The following is a 20,374-nucleotide window of genomic DNA, read 5'->3' on the forward strand; positions in this document are numbered from 1 at the left end:
TCTTATGGCGCCGGCACACCTAAAGCTCACTACTCTGAGCTACACTGAGTCTGGACTGTGCTCCACTGCAGACTAACCTCTCTCAGGCTTCTCTACTGCAGGAACTCTCTCAACAGGCTTGGCTCTCTGTCGACTCCAGACTGCACTGCCTGGCTCCACCTTCTCTTCTTATATCCCTAACGGGCTCCCTCTGCTGGTATGAGGTGGAAGGTGGAGATGTGTGAATGGTTATGGGGGCCTCTTGTGGAGGAATCCATCAATGCACTCTTCCAGGATCTGTGATACCAAGCGCAGCTGGGCGTCGCATTTCAACCGGACATCAAATGGATACAGCTTCGATGTTAGAAAAGCATATACATTCATTCGAAAGAGCGAGTTTGGTCTGAAGTCAGACCAAAGTAAAATATGCTTTGAATGGTCACCAAAAAAAAAATACATGGCAAAAGTGCCATGAAATAATGTGCATGCATAAGCAATCCATTTAAAAAATGTCTAGAGGAGTAGAGAAGCTGTTGACATCCCCCTTGAAGATCTTATGGCTATACAATGCATGACCATATATTGAATGTTGTTTTATCTATTTAGTGGCCTGCAGTACTTAGCTAACCAGTGGATAGATTTAACTATTGGGGCCAGCCCATGGTGGGAGGAGTTACACGGGCAAAAGGAATTCAGTTCATATTTCTAGGCATATAAGGAAGAATACTGAAAGAAGAAGGACCTATGGTCTTAATGTTAGCGGACCTGCACAGAAACTGGTGTGTGCAAAGAAGAGAGACCAAAATCGGATTGCACGTTCTGAAGTAAACAAGGATTAAAGGGAATCTGTTACCTGGTTTTTGCTACCTCATATGAGAGCAAAACCTAAACTTGGAAAAAATTCCAAAATCCACTAACAAGTTAAAAAGTAACAATCTTTATTGATAAATAGTATTTAAAAAATGCAACGTCAAATAATCACAGAAATCCTCAGGATCATTTGAAAGAGGGAAAGGATGAAACAGACAAAGAAATCAGCACAAAGGGACACATATAGTAGTTCTATGTAAGAATTATTATCAGTTCCCATGGGTAAGATTACCTATGATAAGGAGGTGAATGAGGTCATGAAAAATTGTAGCTCAGATATGATCTAGTGACAGTGGTCATGTAGGTCAGTAAAATCATAGGGCAGAGCATCTAAATGATGAAATATTCAAGCCCTCAAAAAGGGCAATAACCAAAAAAATGCTTCTATCAAGGTGAAAGAACTTACCCATAGGGATTATCACTGAATATGGTCCCGTGCCGAATATAACGTCCCGACGCGCGTTTCGCACACTGGATGCTTTCTCAAGGGGAGTGTGATCCAGGGTACGTGTGCCTCACCTTATAAATACCCATCTATGTCCGGAATCCACCAATCGAAATGCCATGCGCCAGCGCTGTGACAGAAACCGGAAATCCCCGTTTGACATCATATGTGCGTGCCGGAAATGACGGAGACCTTAGCCTGACAAAGGATAATCTGTCGCAGTGCGCATGCGCCTACCGGCGACATTTTTTGGTAGTCCGTGCTCGCATTTTGTAACATAGGATGTAAAGCGCTTATCTCTCCTAGGAATCACCAAGGGAGATTTGGAGTTGAATCGGCCCCTATAGGGTGAAAAGTGTAAAACCTTGAAAATAAAAGGTCCGCAAAGCCCCAATGTCACAAAGGGCCATCTCCCAATTACACAAGGTGTGGGAAAGACTAAGTGCAACATGAAGGGAAGAGGGGAAGGGAGCCCAGACACTAGGTAAAGGGGGAATGGAGACCTCCTAGGCTGATCTGATATCACCCTGTCTCCCCTAGATTGGGTCCTCACTAATCGTCGCACAGGAACCTAATCCCTGCATCTCTCTAGCACTTGGCCCTGGATAGGGAAGGGGGGGGTGAGCACTGTCAGTCACCACTAACAACTAAAGGCAACAAGGGAGACAAAAACGGGGAAACTAACTTCTCTCTGAAGTCGGCTCAAGCTATTACACCAAATGTCCTCATAGCACCAGAGAGAAAGTAAGCAGACTGCAATAGCACCAAGCCTTCACAAGGGAACATGTGAATATCACTGTCACCTCCCTGTAGCAAACAGAAAGTATTTAAACATCCAGGCCTATGTGTCAACTAGAGAAGGATGGAGGTAGCCGCTGTGTCCTAGAGTGAGACAGATTTAAGAAGGTGTCTATAATGTCATATGAAGAGATCTTCTACAACCAACTGCAGGGTGACTGTCTGTCGCATCTAACACACCCATGACAGTACCCCTCCTCTACGAGTGGCCTCCAGACACTCAGAAACAAGTTTTTCAGGATAAGAGATGTGGAATGAACAAACCAACCTGGAAGTGTTCACTTCTGATGCTGAAACCCACATCCTCTACTCAGGACCATAACCCTTCCAGTGCACCAAGTATTGTAGGGAACGACGCTGTAGACAAGAATCTACAATCCTCGAAATCTGAAGCTCCAGATTACCATCAACTATTATTAGTGGCGGCGTTAGGGGTGAGAGCTCAAGAGGTTCCACATATTTCTTAAGTGAGGACCTGTGGAAAACATTGTAGACCTTAAGGGCCTGAGGAAGCTCAAACGAAACGCTGCTGGGTTAATAATGGTGGTTATGTTATAGGGACCAAAAAACCTAGGTCCCAGCTTCCAAGAAGGGACTTTCAACTTGATATTCCTGATAGACAACCACACAAAGTAATTCACATTCAGGTCCGGACCTGGCAAGCGTTTTCTGTAAGCCATATGTTTATACCTGTCTCCCATGATCTTTAAATTACTCAGAACCCCCCACCACACCAAGGAGAGTGACAAAAAAAATGTTCCTCCTCAGGATTTCCTCCCCCACCAAAGGTACCAAACTGTGGTTGGTAACTGAATGCACCAAAGAACGATGACCAGCCAGTGGATTCTTGACTATGATTGTTAATGGCAAATTCTTCCAGCGGTAAGTAGGATGCCCAATCCTCCTGATTTCCGGAGACGAATCACCTGATGTAGGTCTAAAAATTCTGATTGATGTGCTTGGTCTTTCCATTCGACTGAGGGTGGAAGGCAGAGGAAAATGACAGCTGCACCCCCAGTCGAGAACAGAATGATTTCCAGAACTTGGAAACAAACTGGGTCCCCCGATCTGACACCACATCGGAGGGAACCCCGTGAAGCTTCACAATCTCATTTATAAACACCTTAGCAAGTGTCTTGGCATTTGGAAGTGCAGGTAAAGTGACGAAGTGAACCATTTTGCTGAACCTCTCTACAACCACCAAAAGCACTGTTTTGCCTGCAGAAGCGGTAGGTCAGTAATGAAATCCATGGACAAATGTGTCCAAGGCCTGCTAGGGATAGGCAGCGGAAGAAGAGTACCAGACGGACGGGTATGCGATACTTTAGAACGTGCTCAAATACTACAAGCAGATACATGTTCAATCACATCCCCATGCAACCCGGTCCGCGGTTGCCTTACCACCTGGATGACCAGCAAGCATAGAGTTGTGATGTTCCTTAATTACTTTGCAGCACAGATTAGATGATACAAATAATCTTCCTGAAGGGCAGGAGGCAGGGGCTTCCCCCTGGGCCTCCAACACCTCACCCTCCAGTTCAGGATACAATGCTGAAATGACTACCCCCTTTTGTAATATTGGGGCAGGGTTCTCATGCTCACCGCCACCAGGGAAGCTCTGGGACAAAGCATCAGCCTTGACATTTTTGACCCCTGGACGAAAAGTGACAACAAAATTGAACCTAGTAAAAAACAGGGACCATCTGGCTTGCCTAGGGTTGAGACGTTTAGCTGACTGGAGATATGACAGGTTCTTATGGTCAGTAATAAAAGTAATAGGATGAACAGCCCCCCCCCAACCAATGTCGCCATTCTTCAAATGCCAAATTTGATCACCAAAAGTTTCCTATTACCCACGTCATAATTTCTCTCAGCCGATGACAATTTTTTAGAAAAGAAAGCGCATGGATGCCATATACCAGGAGACGGACCCTGAGAAAACACGGCCCCAACCCCCACCTCCGATGCATAAACATAAACAATAAAGGGCTGAGAAACATCGGGTTGACTGAGTATAGGTGCCATGGTAAAACAATTCTTTAAGGAAGAAAAAGCGTAAAGGGAGGCATCCAACTATTTGCAAAAATCAGACCCTTTCCTAGTCATCTCAGTAAGGGGTTTTAGAAGTGATTTTGGATGAATTTCCGGCAAAAATTAGTAAAGCCCAGAAAACGTTGTAGATCCTTCAGGTTCTCTGGATGGTCCCAATCAAGGAATGCACGGATCTTCTCCGGGTCTATCCAAAAACCCGAAGATGACAACAAGAACCCCAAAAACCACCTTCTGAACAGCGAAAACACATTTCTCTAATTTGGCATATAGTTTGTTATCATTTAATATCTGGAGCACCTGTTTAACATGCCCCCTATGTGTCTCCAAATTAGGTGAGTAAACCAAAATATCATCCAGATAGACCACCACAAACCTTTCCACCAAATGTGGAAAATATCATTTATGAAATACTGGAACAAAGCAGGTGCATTGGTCAAACTGAAAGGCATAACCAGACTCTCGAAATGCCCTTCAGGGGTATTGAATGCTGTTTTCCATTCATTCCCTTCCCTGATTCTAACCAGATTGTAGGCTCCCCTTAAATCCAACTTGGAGAATACCTTAGCTCCCACAACATGGCTGAACAAATCTGGAATTAGAGGAAGAGAATATGGATCTCGGATGGTAAATTGATTTAATTCCTGGAAATCTAAACAGGGACATAGACCGCCATTACGGAGAAGAGCCCTGTTGCCACAGGCGAAGATGTGGGCCTGATATGTCCCTTCTCCAAACTTTTCACAATGAAATCCTTCATGGCTTGTCTCTCAGGGCCATTAAGATTATACAGTCTGGACTTTGGTAGTTTAGCTCAAGGGGTCAGGTTAATAGGGCAGTCATATGCATGATGAGGAGGCAAATCCTGACACCCCCTCTCAGAAAAATTGTCCACAAAACCAGACAGAAAAGCAGGTAATATTTCTGTACAGACTGTAGCAAGGGAAATATTTTAACAGTTCTCATGGCAGTACTCTCCCCATTCAATGGTCTCTCTGGCTTGCCAATCCACCAATGGATTATGTTTCACCAACCAGGGAAGACCCCAAACAATAGGGGTGGGAAGACTGTCCAAAACATAGCATGGAATTATCTCACAATGAACCGACCCCACCCTCAGTTTTACATTATGTACAATCTGAGTTAGTGCATTCTGTGCAAGTGGCGCTGAGTCAATGGCAAAGACGGGAATAGGCTTAGCTAAAGTACAGCAAGCGAGACCATGAGTTTTCACAACTCAGCATCAACCATGCTGACTCCGCCTCCATTGTCAACAAACACAGAAATTTTCTTGGTTTTGCTCTCTAGGACCACCTTTGCTCTCAGGACAAACCTGGAACTGCAGGTTGGCGATAAATGCACCCCTTGCTTATCCAACTCCAGAGTACCAAGGGTTAATCAAGCTTCCTTTTGCTTAGGAATCGAAGGACAGGCCCCAATAAAATGTCCCTTTTTCCCACAAAAAAACATACACTTTTTTTCTTGCAAATCTCCGGGGCAATGTATGATGCAGAGGCACCCCCTAACTGCATGGGTTCCTCCACATCCCTCGATACTGGTTCATCACCAGACCGCTCCCCCGGCAAAGGTGCATAAGCCCGACAAGAAGGCCCCGGAGATGGTGGTCTCACCCACTTATCCCGAAGGCGTCTATCAAGATGTATGGCTACTGACAAAGCAGCCTTCAATGACTCAGGGGTTTCATACTCTGCCAAAGCATCTTTCAACTTTTCAGTAAAGCCCTCACAAAATTCTTCCATTTTGAGTCCATTGCCTATCTGCGGAATTCAGTGCTGTATGTCTCCACTGACAGATGCCCCTGCTGAAGGCGATGTAGTTTATACTCAGCAAAGGCGACTCAGTCAGGGTCATCATAGATCAGGGAGAGGGCCCCAAAAAAACTTTCCACAGACTGGAGACAAACCGAATATGCAGTAAAGAAAACGCCCAGGATTGAGGATCTCTCTGCAGCAGTGAGATCACAATTCCCACCCATTGCTCCTCACTTCCGGAGGAGTAAGGACGAAGTTTAAAGTACAGTTTGCAGGCCTCCTTGCACACAAAAAACTTGTCCCTACCACCTGAAAACCTGTCTGGGAGGGCAGCCTTGGGTTCAGGCTGGACGGGCCTACAGGCAGAAACCTCCACATTAGCAACCTGTAGCCGCTGATGCTGCTGCTGAACCTCACAGCGGAGGTCAGTCACCTCCAGAGACAGACAGCGCAGCTGCTCTGCAGCTGAAATCATTCCAAAAGAAAAAAAAAAAAACAAGCCCGAAAAAAAAGAACCACACAAATAAACAAGTGTCAGTTTTTTGTTTTTTTTCTAAATGTGCACGGCCGGTTATATTGTCACGCAAGGTGTGGGAAAGACTAAGTGCAACACAAAGGGAAGAGGGGAAGGGAGCATAGACACAGGGGAAAGGGGGAGTGGAGACCTCCTAGGCTGACCTGATATCACCCTGTCTCCCCTATAGTCCCTAGATAGGTTCCTGTGCGGACCCAAAGTCCTGTATCTCCCTAGCACTTGGCCCTGGATAGGGAAGGGGGGGGTGAGCACTAGTCAGCCCCCACTAACAATTAAAGACAACAAGGGAGACAAACATGGGGGAAAGTAACTTAGCTTGAGCTGACTTCAGAGAGATTACACCAAACGTCCTCCTAGCACCAGAGAGGAAGTAAGCAGACTGCAATAGCTCCAAGCATTCACAAGGGAACATGTGAATATCATAGGTACCTCCCTGTAGCAAACAGAAAGTATTTAAACACCCAGAACTGGGTGTCAATTAGAGCAGGAGGGATGTAACCGCTGGATTCTAGAGTGAGACAGATTTAAGAAGGTGTCTGTAATGCCAAACGAAGAGATCTCCTACAACCAACTGCAGGGCGACTGTCTGTCACATCTGACACACCTGTGACACCCAGAAAGCCGAAACTAAAGGTAAGGACACTCAAAGTGTGAATAAGACCTTCCCGTCACCAATCACGGAATGAGAAAGGGGGGGGAGCTCAAAAGTGAAGTGAGGCTCATATATTGTTACAAAAAAGGAGTGATTAGGGATCTATGCATAAAGATCAATGTCCTAATTATTCATTCATTCATTCATTCATTCATTTCACCAATCATAAACAGCACTAATGCAGCACACCAATAGATATTTATCCCACTTAAGGTGATTATATTTAGGAGCCATACGAATATAGCCAATACATATTGTGCTTATACTGGCATTTCTATTATAATTACTGCCAATGGTGTGCATAAAAGCTGTACCTATATATGATAAAAGTGGAAAAGGCCACATACAGTGGGTACAGAAAGTATTCAGACCCCTTTACATTTTTCACTCTTTGTTTCATTGCCGCCATTTGGTAAATTCTAAAAAGTTCATTTTTTTCTCATTAAAATACAATCTGCACCCCATCTTGACTGAAAAAAACAGAAATGTAGAAATATTTGCAAATTTATTAAAAAAGAAAAACTGAAATATCACATGGTCATAAGTATTCAGACCCTTTGCTCAGTATTGAGTAGAAGCACCCTTTTGAGCTAGTACAGCCATGAGTCTTCTTGGGAATGATGCAACAAGTTTTTCACACCTGAATTTGAGGATCCTCTGCCATTCTTCCTTGCAGATCCTCTCCAGTTCCGTAAGGTTGGATGGTGAACTTTAGTGGACACCCATTTTCAGGTCTCTCCAGAGAAGCTCAATTGGGTTTAGGTCAGTACTCTGGCTGGGCCAGTCAAGAATGGTCACAGAATTGTTCTGAAGCCACTCCTTTGTTATTTTAACTGTGTACTTAGGGTCATTGTCTTGTTGGAAGGTGAACATTCGGCCAAGTGTGAGGTCCAGAGCACTCTGGAAGAGGTTTTCATCCAGGATATCTCTGCACTTGGCCGAATTCATGTTTCCTTAAATTGCAACCAGTCGTCCAGTCCCTGAAGCTGAAAAATACCCCCACAGCATGATGCTGCCACCACCATGTTTCACTGTTGGGATTGTATTGGGCAGGTGATGAGCAGTGCCTGGTTTTCTCCACACATTAGAATTATCACCAAAAAGTTCTATCTTCATCTCATCAGACCAGAGAATCTTATTTCTCATAGTCTGGGAATCCTTCATGTGTTTTTGAGCAAACTCTATGCGGGCTTTCATATGTCTTGCACTGAGGAGAGTCTTCTGTCGGGCCACTCTACCATAAAGGCCCGACTGGTGGAGGGCTGCAGTGATAGTTGACTTTGTGGAACTTTCTCCCATCTCCCTACTGCATCTCTGGAGCTCAGCCACAGTGATCTTGGGGTTCTTCTTTACATCTCTCACAAAGGCTCCTCTCCCACGATTGCTCAGTTAGGATGGTCGGCCAGGTCTAGGAAGACTTCTGGTGGTCTCAAACGTCTTCCATTTAAGGATTATGGAGGCCACTGTGCTCTTAGGAACCTTGTGTAATGCAGAAATTCTTTTGTCCAGATGGCCAGATCTGTGCCTTGCCACAATTCTGTCTCTGAACTCCTTGGGCAGTTCCTTTGAGCTCATGATTCTCATTTGGTCTGACATGCACTGTGAGCTGTGAGGTCTTATATAGACAGGTGTGTGCCTTTCCTAGTCAATCCTATCAGTTTAATTAAACACAGCTGGACTCCAATGAAGCAGTAGAACCATCTCAAGGAGGATCACAAGGAAATGGACAGCATGTGACTTAAATATGTCTGAATACTTATGACCATTTGATATTTCAGTTTTTCTTTTTTAATAAATTTGCAACAATTTCTACATTTCTGTTTTTTTTTCAGTCAAGATGGGGTGCAGAGTGCACTTTAATGAGAAAAAAAACTTTTTAGAATTTACCAAATGGCTGCAATGAAACAGAGTGAAAAATTTAAAGGGGTCTGAATACTTTCCGTACCCACTGTACAATGAACTCCCTATATATGTAAATACCATGGCCTAATACATATTGATATATTCAAATGTCCATAAGGCTGCATAGGAATAACAGGCCCACCTAACTTCATCATAAAAGATAGCAAAAAAATAATAGATAGGAAGAACCTGTTGGCTCTGGAAAACACAGAATATATATATAAAGGGGTATATCTGCCTATTACTGTATATCTACACTCCCACTCTCATAGTTGTCAATATACTGTAGAGTGATATTCATTGGTAACCACAGAGAGAAGGGTCCATAACGTTCATAAAGGAGCCACAGGATTTTTTATTCCAGATTTCTCATGTGATTCCATGTGGGATGACTAGACTCCCCAATCACCAGAGAGTCCATGAAGGAGCCACAAGATTGTTCTACAGATGCATCTCACTAAATTAGAATATCATAAAAAAGTTCAATCATTTCATTTCTTCAATACAAAAAGTGAGACTCATATATTATATAGAGTCATTACAAACAGATTGATCTATTACATATATGTGGCTCTTTCCACTTTTATCATATATATGTACAGCTTTTATGCACACCATTGGCAACATATATGATAGAAATGCCAGTATAAGCACAATATGTATTGGCTATATTCTTATGGCTTCTAAATAGAATCACCTTATGTGGGATAAATATCTATTGGTGTGCTGCATTAGTGGTGTTTATGATTGGTGGAATGGTGGATAATTAGGACATTGATCATCATGCATAGGTCCCTATTCCCTCCTTCTTTGTAACAATATATGCACCTCGCTTCATTTTTGAGCTTTTTCCTCCCGTTTCTCATTCTGTGATTGGTGACGGGAAGGTCCTATTCACACTTTGAGTGTCCTTACCTTTAGTTTCAGCGCTCTGGGGCTTGGTGGCACGCACTGCGCATGCGCTGCCTCGGTCGCTGCAGGAAGGTGCTCACATAGTGTCCGGCATCTCCTAGGTTATGGGGCAGGCCAGCTGACCCACTCATGTTCCCGGGTGATGCCGACACTGAGCGCCGGCCCTGCAGTGACGTGGCAATATGGCGGGGGGCACGCCAAATACACAAGCATCAGCGCGGTGGGCAAACCGGCCATTACAGGTGTAGATAATTGAAATGGCATATCTAAACAACCCTATAAACAAGGTCACTTACCTCCTGATGAAACCACTGTTGTGGTGAAATGCGTCGGTGTGCAGAGGAGATCGGTAGCTCCAACACCACACCTGGTGACATCATGGTCTCAGGTAACATATTCCTGATCTAGCACTGGATAGTTTTATATATGTGGACATGAGTATACATGTATCAGGATATGTGCTTGGTGATATGGTAGTATAGCATCAGAGCATAATATTTTCTGAGTACTCATCAACTCTGTAAATATAATCACATTTGGGATACATGTGATACGTCTCATGTGTTGATGACTCTGTTGGCTGTTGGTAAGATATTCAAATGAGTGTCTATTTACACTCCCCTGTGTTTATTGACGCCTTCATAGCTTGGTAGCAGTGGTGTCACTGCTTGATATAATTGGTGTGTGTGTGTTTGGAGCTGCCTTTCTATTTGTATTAGTCTATGTTGTCTGTATTCTATTTACAAAAAACTGCAACGAATCCCTGGTATATATAAGATATCCTAGAGGGCATTATTACCTATAAATACATCCAACGAAGAAAAAAAAATAAAAAAATGCCAGGACCAAAATACATCCACATTATTTAAAAAGATGTAAATTTTATTGAATAAAAGACACAAACAAATATTATAGGAATCCAACAACAGGTATAATGATGCACAGAAAGGTGAGTGAGCAACAGAGAGAGCCCAATACTGTATATACTCTAATTCTGTAGGTATAAAGTGACATAGTGCTCTATAAATCTCTGATTGTATAAATAATACATCAAATACATATATATAAAGAAAATATATATGTGTACACTCAAAGTGAGTATATAATCAACATAATAAATCATAAATCAATGTATTTGTGAATCAAACCTACAGTGGTGGCCAAAAGTATTGGCACCCCTGCAATTCTGTCAGATAATACTCAGTTTCTTCCTGAAAATGATTGCAATCACATATTCTTTGGTATTATTCTCTTCACTTAATTTGTATGCAAGGAAAAAACACAAAAGAGAATGAAGCAAAAATCAAATCATTGATCATTTCACACAAAACTCCAAAAAAGGGCCGGACAAAAGTATTGGCACCCCTGCAATTCTGTCAGATAATACTCAGTTTCTTCCTGAAAATGATTGCAATCACAAATTCTTTGGTATTATTATCTTCATTTAAATTGTCTTCAATGAAAAAACACAAAAAGAATTGTCCTAAAGCCAAATTGGATATAATTCCACACCAAACCTAAAAAAGGGGGTGGACAAAAGTATTGGCACTGTTTGAAAAATCATGTGATGCTTCTCTAATTCGTGCACCTGTAACTTACCTGTGGCACCTAACTGGTGTTTGCAATAACTAAATCACACTTGCAGCCAGTTAACATGGATTAAAGTTGACTCAACCTCTGTCCTGTGTCCTTGTGTGTACCACATTGAGCATGGAGAAAAGAAAGAAGACCAAAGAACTGTCTGAGGACTTGAGAAACCAAATTGTGAGGAAGCATGAGCAATCTCAAGGCTACAAGTCCATCTCCAAAGACCTGAATGTTTCTGTGTCTTCCGTGCGCAGTGTCATCAAGAAGTTTAAAGCCCATGGCACTGTGGCTAACCTCCCTGGATGTGGACGGAAAAGAAAAATTGACGAGAGATTTCAACGCAAGATTGTGCGGGTGGTGGATAAAGAACCTCGACTAACATCCAAACAAGTTCAAGCTGCCCTGCAGTCCGAGGGTACAACAGTGTCAACCCGTACTATCCGTCGGCGTCTGAATGAAAAGGGACTGTATGGTAGGATACCCAGGAAGACCCAACTTCTTACCCCGAGACATAAAAAAGCCAGGCTGTTTGCCAAAACTTACCTGAGAAAGCCTAAAACGTTTTGGAAGAATGTTCTCTGGTCAGATGAGACAAAAGTAGAGCTTTTTGGGAAAAAGCATCAACATAGAGTGTACAGGAAAAAAAAAGAGGCATTCAAAGAAAAGAACACGGTCCCTACAGTCAAACATGGCGGAGGTTCCCTGATGTTTTGGGGTTTCTTTGCTGCCTCTGGAACTGGACTGCTTGACCATGTGCATGGCATTATGAAGTCTGAAGACTACCAACAAATTTTGCAGCATAATGTAGGGCCCAGTGTGAGAAAGCTGGGTCTCCCTCAGAGGTCATGTTTCTTCCAGCAGGACAATGACGCAAAACACACTTCCAAAAGCGCTATAAAATGGTTTGAGAGAAAGCACTGGAGACTTCTAAGGTGGCCAGCAATGAGTCCAGACCTGAATCCCATAGAACACCTGTGGAGAGATCTCAAAATGGCAGTTTGGAGAAGGCACCCTTCAAATATCAGGGACCTGGAGCAGTTTGCCAAAGAAGAATGGTCTACAATTCCAGCAGAGCATTGTAAGAAACTCATTGATGGTTACCGGAAGCGGTTGTTCGCAGTTATTTTGGCTAAAGGTTGTGCAACCAAGTATTAGGCTGAGGGTGCCAATACTTTTGTCTGGCCCATTTTTGGAGTTTTGTGTGAAATGATCAATGATTTGATTTTTGCTTCATTCTCTTTTGTGTTTTTTCCTTGCAAGCAAATTAAATGAAGATAATAATGCCAAAGAATTTGTGATTGCAATCATTTTCAGGAAGAAACTGAGTATTAGCTGACAGAATTGCAGGAGTGCCAATACTTTTGGCCACCACTGTACATACATAATTGGGTACTATCCCTCAACTTTAAGCATATAAGCAATCCATGAATATAGAGTAATATAGTCACTGCTCACTCACCAACAACCCAATGGTGAGTGAGCAGTGACTATATTACTCTATATTCATGGATTGCTTATATGCTTAAAGTTGAGTTATAGTACCCAATTATGTATGTAGGTTTGATTCACAAATACATTGATTTATGATTATGTTGATTATATACTCACTTTGAGTGCACACATATATATTTTCTTTATATATATGTATTTGATGTATTATTTATATAATCAGAGATTTATTGAGCACTATTTCACTTTATACCTACAGAATTAATTAGAGTATATACAGTATTGAATTATAGAATTATAGAATTATAGAATGGTAGAGTTGGAAGGGACCTCCTGGGTCATCTGGTCCAACCCCCTGCTCAAGAGATTGGGCTATCTCTGTTGCTCACTCACCTTTCTGTGCATCATTATACCTGTTGTTGGATTCCTATAATATTTGTTTGTGTCTTTTATTCAATAAAATGTACATCTTTTTAAATAATGTGGATGTATTTTGGTCCTGGCATTTTTTTTTTTCTTCGTTGGTTGTCTGTATTCTGTCACATTAAATGTTATATGTTTATATTTAGTTAATAAAGATATATATATATATTTTTTTTCTTACTATGGAATGATTGTTCTTCAATGTTCTCTATAGGCTACATGATATAGTTTATGAAGGTGTCCTTTCATAATCTGTCATTAGGATTTTCATAGTCTTTCTGGCTGTCTCTAGGTGCATTGTCTATTGACAGTGAGCTGCTTATCACAGGAGGTGGTGTGGTTGGACTAGCAGTCATGTGAGCACCAGACCTGGAAGTGATAAAGCCCTACTGATAAAACAGTCAGTGTAAGTAAACAACAGCACAACGTCTGATAAGCAACACATCACTTTAATCAGTGTCTCAGCCTCTATCTCCTGCTGTCTTCAGGTTACATAGTAAAAGCCTGCTGACAGATTCCCTTAAAGTGGCCGAAAGATTCCTAATGTCAGGTAAGTGGGAGCCTACAGCAAACATTATCTATACTAGATAAGAATAAAAAGAGTAGCCAAACCGGAGGGTCATAGAGAAGAAGATGGCCAGGCTGGGACATGTGTTCTTCTAAAATGAAGATGCTGTGGCACACCAAGGGGCATGTGGCTCAAATAAAATGGACTTTGAGAATAGTAGTGAGGAGTTGTAGCGACGCTCCTCAGCCAGTGAGGATCTCTCACGAAGGGAAGATGGAGGTTCCCATAATGGTTTGCTTGTCTAATGTAATAAATAACAAAAGTAATGTGCTGCTACATGTAACCATAAAGTTCTTACCTCTGGATTGCGCAGAGGATGTGTTCTGTAAGTGTTGTGCCTGATATCTGATGTATATACTTCTTATCAGTTTGTTCAGTAAAGAAAAGTTTATTTTTAGACTCTGGTTTCTCTCATTCATGTATACTTTGTTGGGTCCTAGCCTGCCATGTCAAATGGCAGGATGCGGTTTGCAGTGGCGCATCGCCAAGCTAATAGCAGTGTGGCGTGGCGGGGCGCAGATGGGATGTAACCCTCGGCCATGGCCGCCCTGCTTGTTACAAATGTATAGCATGTGTATGTCAAAAACGGACATGTGAATTAGGCCATATATTCAATGTTAGTTCACCTAATGTTTTGCTAGGAAAATAATTTAATACTAGATACCTGTTCATGCAAAATTAACTGAGTAATCTCATTATTAAAATTAAGTGTCATCTGTGTGGGGTGCTGATGTCACACTGACAACGCTAAAGCCAAGAAGTGATTTCAGTGGCTCTGCCCGAGTGGACGGCACAAGCTGCTCGGAGACGCTGAGCTCACTGATTGGCTGCAGTCCTGTGGACGTGATGTCAGCACCGCAGGCAATAACAGACACTGGGAGCAGCTGTGAAAACTCAACTTAGTTTGTAACATTTGTAAGGACAAGTATCTGAAAGCTGAAAACCCCTTTAAAGGAGTCCAATAGTTTTCCATAACTAGTATTTAATAATAGTGATGACTTTTCCTAATATTCAGTGTGCTCAAAAGTAAGCCCTCAAGGTGCTGGTCTTGAACAGGTTTGCTGGAATCTATAGTCCCATATAACAGTCTTCTCATATTGCACTCATCCTAAGTGTTGCCCTTAATACATATGATTTTAAGAAAGACATTAACTGCAAATTTGACATCCCCTTTCTTGATACAGGGTGGAGTCTGAAATTGTTGTTTTGCAAGATCTCTAAAAAAAATCTTGGCAGACTGCAAACTACAGAACTAGCAGCAGATTAATGTCCTGTCAAGGTTCTGCTCATTTCACATAAAAATCATCACAAAAGAAAACCTAATCTTCACCAAGAACAGCAGAAAGTAAGTAAAACAAGTAGCAGACAGGTACCATTTATGCTCCAATGTGTGCAGGTACAGTAAAAATGTGTACCGTGTAGATTTTACTATTCCATAGTTAACCCATAGTAATCTTCTGTAACATTCCTACTAGCCTGTATGTTATCTTCCTTGCTGATATTTAACGATTAAACAATATTCTTAGACACTATAAAGTATTTAAATTAATATGATATCCTAAACTAACCAGAATATAATGGAGACATTGTTACTAGAAGTTGTAAAAGTAGTATACACTGAAGTTGCATTAATTTATACATTGTCATTATCTTCCTGGCTTCTATAAAACAAATACCGATAACAATGTTAAATATAAATAGAACTACAAAAAAGTAAGAAAAAATGGTGTAAGCAGGGAGAGAAAACCTTGACAGTGCAACCTTAAAATTAAAAGGCAATAGGGAATAGACACAAGGGGAAAGGGAGTGCAGTAACTTTCCATATGCAAGGTTATGTAAAATATTAATTCTCTCAATTGGGATAACAAGTCACATACTGAAACTTCATTCTCTATTGTCTTTGTATGGCCACGTTCACACATTCAGTATTTGGTCAGTATTTTACATCAGTAATTATAAGCCAAAACAAGGAGTTGAACAATCCGAGGAAAAGTATAATAGAAACACATCACCACTTCTGTATTTATCACCCACTCCTGGTTTTGGCTTACAAATACTGATGTAAAATACCGACCTAATAATGAATGCGTGAACATGGCCTATAGGTAACTAATTAATGTTATAAAACATGTACTTTATAGTGTCGATGAATCCAATAATTTCAGTGTTGATTTTTTCCAGTTTTTATGTACATCTCCAGTTTGGACAAAAACTAAAATATTAGGAATCTGCCTTATACTACTATTAATATTTCTGCAGTTTACTATCTGATCGAGTACAGTATATTCTCTATTTGAAAATTTAAAATAGTCATTGGGAAAAAGCTGCCAAGGTCACCTCTTAAAAGTGGTTTTCGGAGCACACAGAATATTATGAAGAAAGTTCATAATTTACTTACTGTTAACATTCTGATCTGTTCCTGAGCTGTCAAATGTAGTCATGTGACCAAATAGCTCCTTACTTCCCATTACAGTCCATTCAAAGCACAGAGTAAAGAGATTTTCTGTCTGTGCTTTTCAAAGGAATATAGCTGGTCAGTCAAGGACAACCCTGAATGCAGGAGGCAGGGCTCAGCTGACAGATCTCAGAGCAGTGTGTTCTAAATGGTGATGTAGTGGATGGCATGGCCTAAGATTCCCAGTAATTTGTGAGTGAGTGGGGATGTGTGCAGAGAGGGGAAGCAACAGAAGTATTACCTGCTCCACAAACTTTTGCCAGAAAGGATGCTACTTGGCGTTCCAGAGTGCTTTACATTAAATGGATGAATCCATTATCTGACTAATTTTCCCCCTGCAGTACACTGAGCCTTTGTAGTCCCAGTATCAGCACCTGTAACATTATTGACTATAGGAGAATCTTAAGATAATACATACTAAGGGGAGAACAATAGGAAGAAGAAACTGTGTGGATAGCAATTTATCCGTCTTGAGACTGTATAGAAGTCTCAGGATAGTGCTTTGTAGGTGAAGTGGGTGGACACTGAAAGAGGGAGTGTTTGAACTGTGGACAGATATAGCTGTAACTCATGGGTAATGTAGTCTAGAGTTACAGCGGAGGAGCAGGCAGGAAGCTCCATAAATAATAACAGACCACAAAAATGGCTGCAGGGAAATCAAGGGAAGCCAAAAGAATACAAAGTTAAAAAGGAGGATAAGAGACTCATTACATGGACAGCCAGGTTTTTTTTATTTGTGTGTTCGGAAAGCCCTTTTAAATCTAGACTGTAAGCCACTAGTAAGGCAATGAATAGTTAATTCCTTGGACTCGAGCTTCAGGTTGTCTAAAAATACTATAGTCTGTTAGAATTATTGCAACACATTGGGTATCAAGAGGGATTGGTTGCATAGTTCTATGATTAGATGAAACTTGAGGTTATTTTGATACTAAGAACGCACAGATAAAACAACTAAGGCCTAAGGCTTAACATATCAGCTCATGGTATGTATGAACCAACTTTGTACATTCTATTGTTATACAGAATGGGTTTGTCTGCTTTATAATATCCCTTTTGAAAAAACATGTTACAAAAATTTGAGTTAAGAGTCCATTTTCCATAATCCAGAGCAGAGAGAAGATACAAAAAAACCTTATTGGTCTGAATGACCATTGATTTCAGTAAGAATGGTTCTTCATTTTCCTTACATTGGTCATGAGGGGATGTTGCCTATATACTGCTGAATTTCTCCACACATTGTAACTTAGTCTCAGCAGACACAAAAGCGGGACACCCTGCAATTTGCTTATCAGATTTTGGACCCATCAAAATATCATTGATATTTGGGCTATTACAGGACAGTTGAAGGTAATTCATCTTTTAAACATTGGACTTCTCCAAAGATCCCTTAACCTGCATTACAATAATAGTAATGTATACTCCAAAATATATGTTTTTGTGGGATGATTTTGTTCTAAAAAACAGTCAACTTGGCTATTCTGAACAGTAAAACAGTATACTAACCAGAGACCAATAGGACACTTTTCTCCAGAGGTTATGTCATCCCTCATGTCACAAGATTTTCAGGTTTGTCCCTGCACTAAATTGACTTACTGTTTAACCCAATAGTCACAAGTTGTGTAGATGAGCCTTTGTTGGCTTCCAGCACAGGGATTTTCCAGGATTAGAAAAACATGTGATGCATGACTCTGACAATATAACCCTTAGAAAAAAAAAATAAATAAATAAAATGACCAACACAAATTGCCATGCATATTTATTGTACATGACAGCAGATACAATGGTACACAAAATGATTTGGTTACTGTCACTAAGAGGCACAATATGCTTTATGGATTTAGAATTTGAATGAAGGACAGTTCTTAAAGTGGTTTTCCCACTAACAAAGTTTATTTTAATCAATAGATCTTTGAATAATAAGTTCCATAATAGGATGTGTTTAAGAATAATGTTCCTGTGCTGAGATAATCTTATAAATGTGCCCCTGCTGTGTACTGTGTAATGGCTGTGTTTTACCATGCTGTCCTGTCTGTATACTCTTTTTCTTCTTCCCCCTTGCCATGAACTTGTGGTATTGTTCAGACAATGTTCCTGCAGGGTCAGACACAGCCATTACACAGTACACAGCAGGGGCACATTTATAAGATTATCTCAGCACAGGAAAAACATTTTTTAATATATCCAATTGTGGAACTTATTTTTATTCCAAAATCTATTACTTAAAATGTACTTTTTTCGTGGGAAAATCCATTTAAATACAAAATAATAAGCACAGAAAAATTAGTGTAATCTTCTTGTCAAGGTCTCTATTATTTTTGCAGTGACAACACAAACACTATATATTACCCTACAAAGTCTCACACTAATTTAATACCAAGTAGCTGACAGTAATCTATTTTCCCCATAGACTACAAGTGTAAAATTAATTTTCCCAAGAGGTTATATTATAAACTCTGACTGTTGCCAAGGTCCAAAAACATAGGAGGAACCTTTTTTTTTTTTGTATTTGCGATATTGCTGCTGCAGCTAGAGATGTGTAGCGATGTATCACTTATTGGGCTATTTTACTTTCAACTGTCCTATAATAGCCCAAATATCAATGATATTTTGATGGGTCTAAAATCTGATAAGCAAATTGCAGGGTGTCCCGCTTTTGTGTCTGCTGAGACTAAGTTACAATGTGTGGAGAAATTCAGCAGTATATAGGCAACATCCCCTCATGACCGCCGTAAGGAAAATGAAGAACCATTCTTACTGAAATCAATGATCATTCAGACTAATAATGTTTTTTTGTATCTTCTCTCTGCTCTGGATTATGGAATATGGACTATGAACTCTATTAACTCAAATTTTTGTAACATGTTTTTTCAAAAGGGATATTATAAAGCAGACAGACCCCATTCTATATAACAATAGAATGTACAAAGTTGGTTCATACATACCATAAGCTGATATGTTAAGCCTTAGGCCTTAGTTGTTTTATCTGTGCGTTCTCGGTATCAAAATGACCTAAAGTTTCATCTAATCATAGAACTATGCAACCAATCCCTCTTGTTGCCCAAAGTGGTGCAATAATTCTAACAGACTATAGTATTTTTAGACAACCTGAAGCTCGAGTCCAATGGATTAACTATTTATTGTGTTAATGGTGGCTTACAGTCTAGATTTAAAAGGGCTTTCCGAACACACAAATTAAAAATAAACTGGCTGTCCATGTAATGAGTCTCTTATCCTCCTTTTTATCTTTGTGTTCTTCTTTTGGCTTCCCTTGATTTCCCAGCAGCCATTTTTGTGGTCTGTTATTATTTACAGAGCTTCCTGCCTGCTCCTCCGCTGTAACTCTAGACCACATTTGCCGTCACCATTGCAGCCAGTATAAAGACAGCTTAGCAGTAGTGGATAAACAGTGCTGGAAGTGTGACACCCCAGGGGTCTGGTTGCCACAGTGATAGAGATATTATGTCTGAGAGCAGGTGGGAGGTCCTTTGGTCAGGGATCCTGTGCATGCCACACCTCCTGCCCAGTCTTGGGAGGGGAAGAACTTCCCCTGTATAAACCCGGGGCTGAGGCAGGGTGAGTCAGACAAGGAGAGTGGAGAAGAGAAGCAGCATAGGAAACAGCAGAGTTACAAGGAGTCAGGGGCTGGCAGCTACAGAGCTCGCCCTGACTAAGAAGATTCTTTACCGGACCCGGAGTCCGAGGCTGTGGGGACTAACTCCTACCCAGCAGCAGAATCCGTCGGGCAGGGGATTTCAGGTCCTCTGGCCCAGAAGCCCGAAGGCACGGTCACACGCGTGGGACCAGCACCGCCATCGTGGAGCGGAAGCCATTAGAAGGCCCCGAGTCACCGGCCATACGGGTGAGCACCACACGGTACACTCAGGGACGTGGGCTACTTACATCAGCTTCTAGCAAGGTAGCCAGAAGAGTACAGTCAGTTTGGGAGGCCTACAACTACGCCTGGCCAGGGGAGATCCC

The 20,374-nt window shown here is 41.3% G+C and overlaps 1 protein-coding gene and 1 pseudogene across 1 annotated transcript in view; one reads left to right on the plus strand and one right to left on the minus strand.

The window, feature by feature from the left end:
- The window catches only part of LOC141156757 (flavin-containing monooxygenase 5-like), a 363,305-nt pseudogene extending 346,771 nt beyond the window's left edge, over positions 1-16,534 (minus strand).
- LOC141156756 (flavin-containing monooxygenase 3-like) overlaps positions 15,278-20,374 on the plus strand; it is a 92,595-nt gene continuing 87,498 nt past the window's right edge. The window contains exon 1 of the mRNA XM_073643115.1: positions 15,278-15,286. The gene's annotated coding sequence lies outside the window, so the exon portion shown is untranslated. The remainder of the gene's footprint in view (positions 15,287-20,374) is intronic.

This window comes from Phyllobates terribilis, unplaced genomic scaffold (assembly GCF_046119375.1).
Source record: "Phyllobates terribilis strain yellow unplaced genomic scaffold, ASM4611937v1 Scaffold_8__6_contigs__length_399053987, whole genome shotgun sequence".
Taxonomy (NCBI): Eukaryota; Metazoa; Chordata; class Amphibia; order Anura; family Dendrobatidae; genus Phyllobates; species Phyllobates terribilis.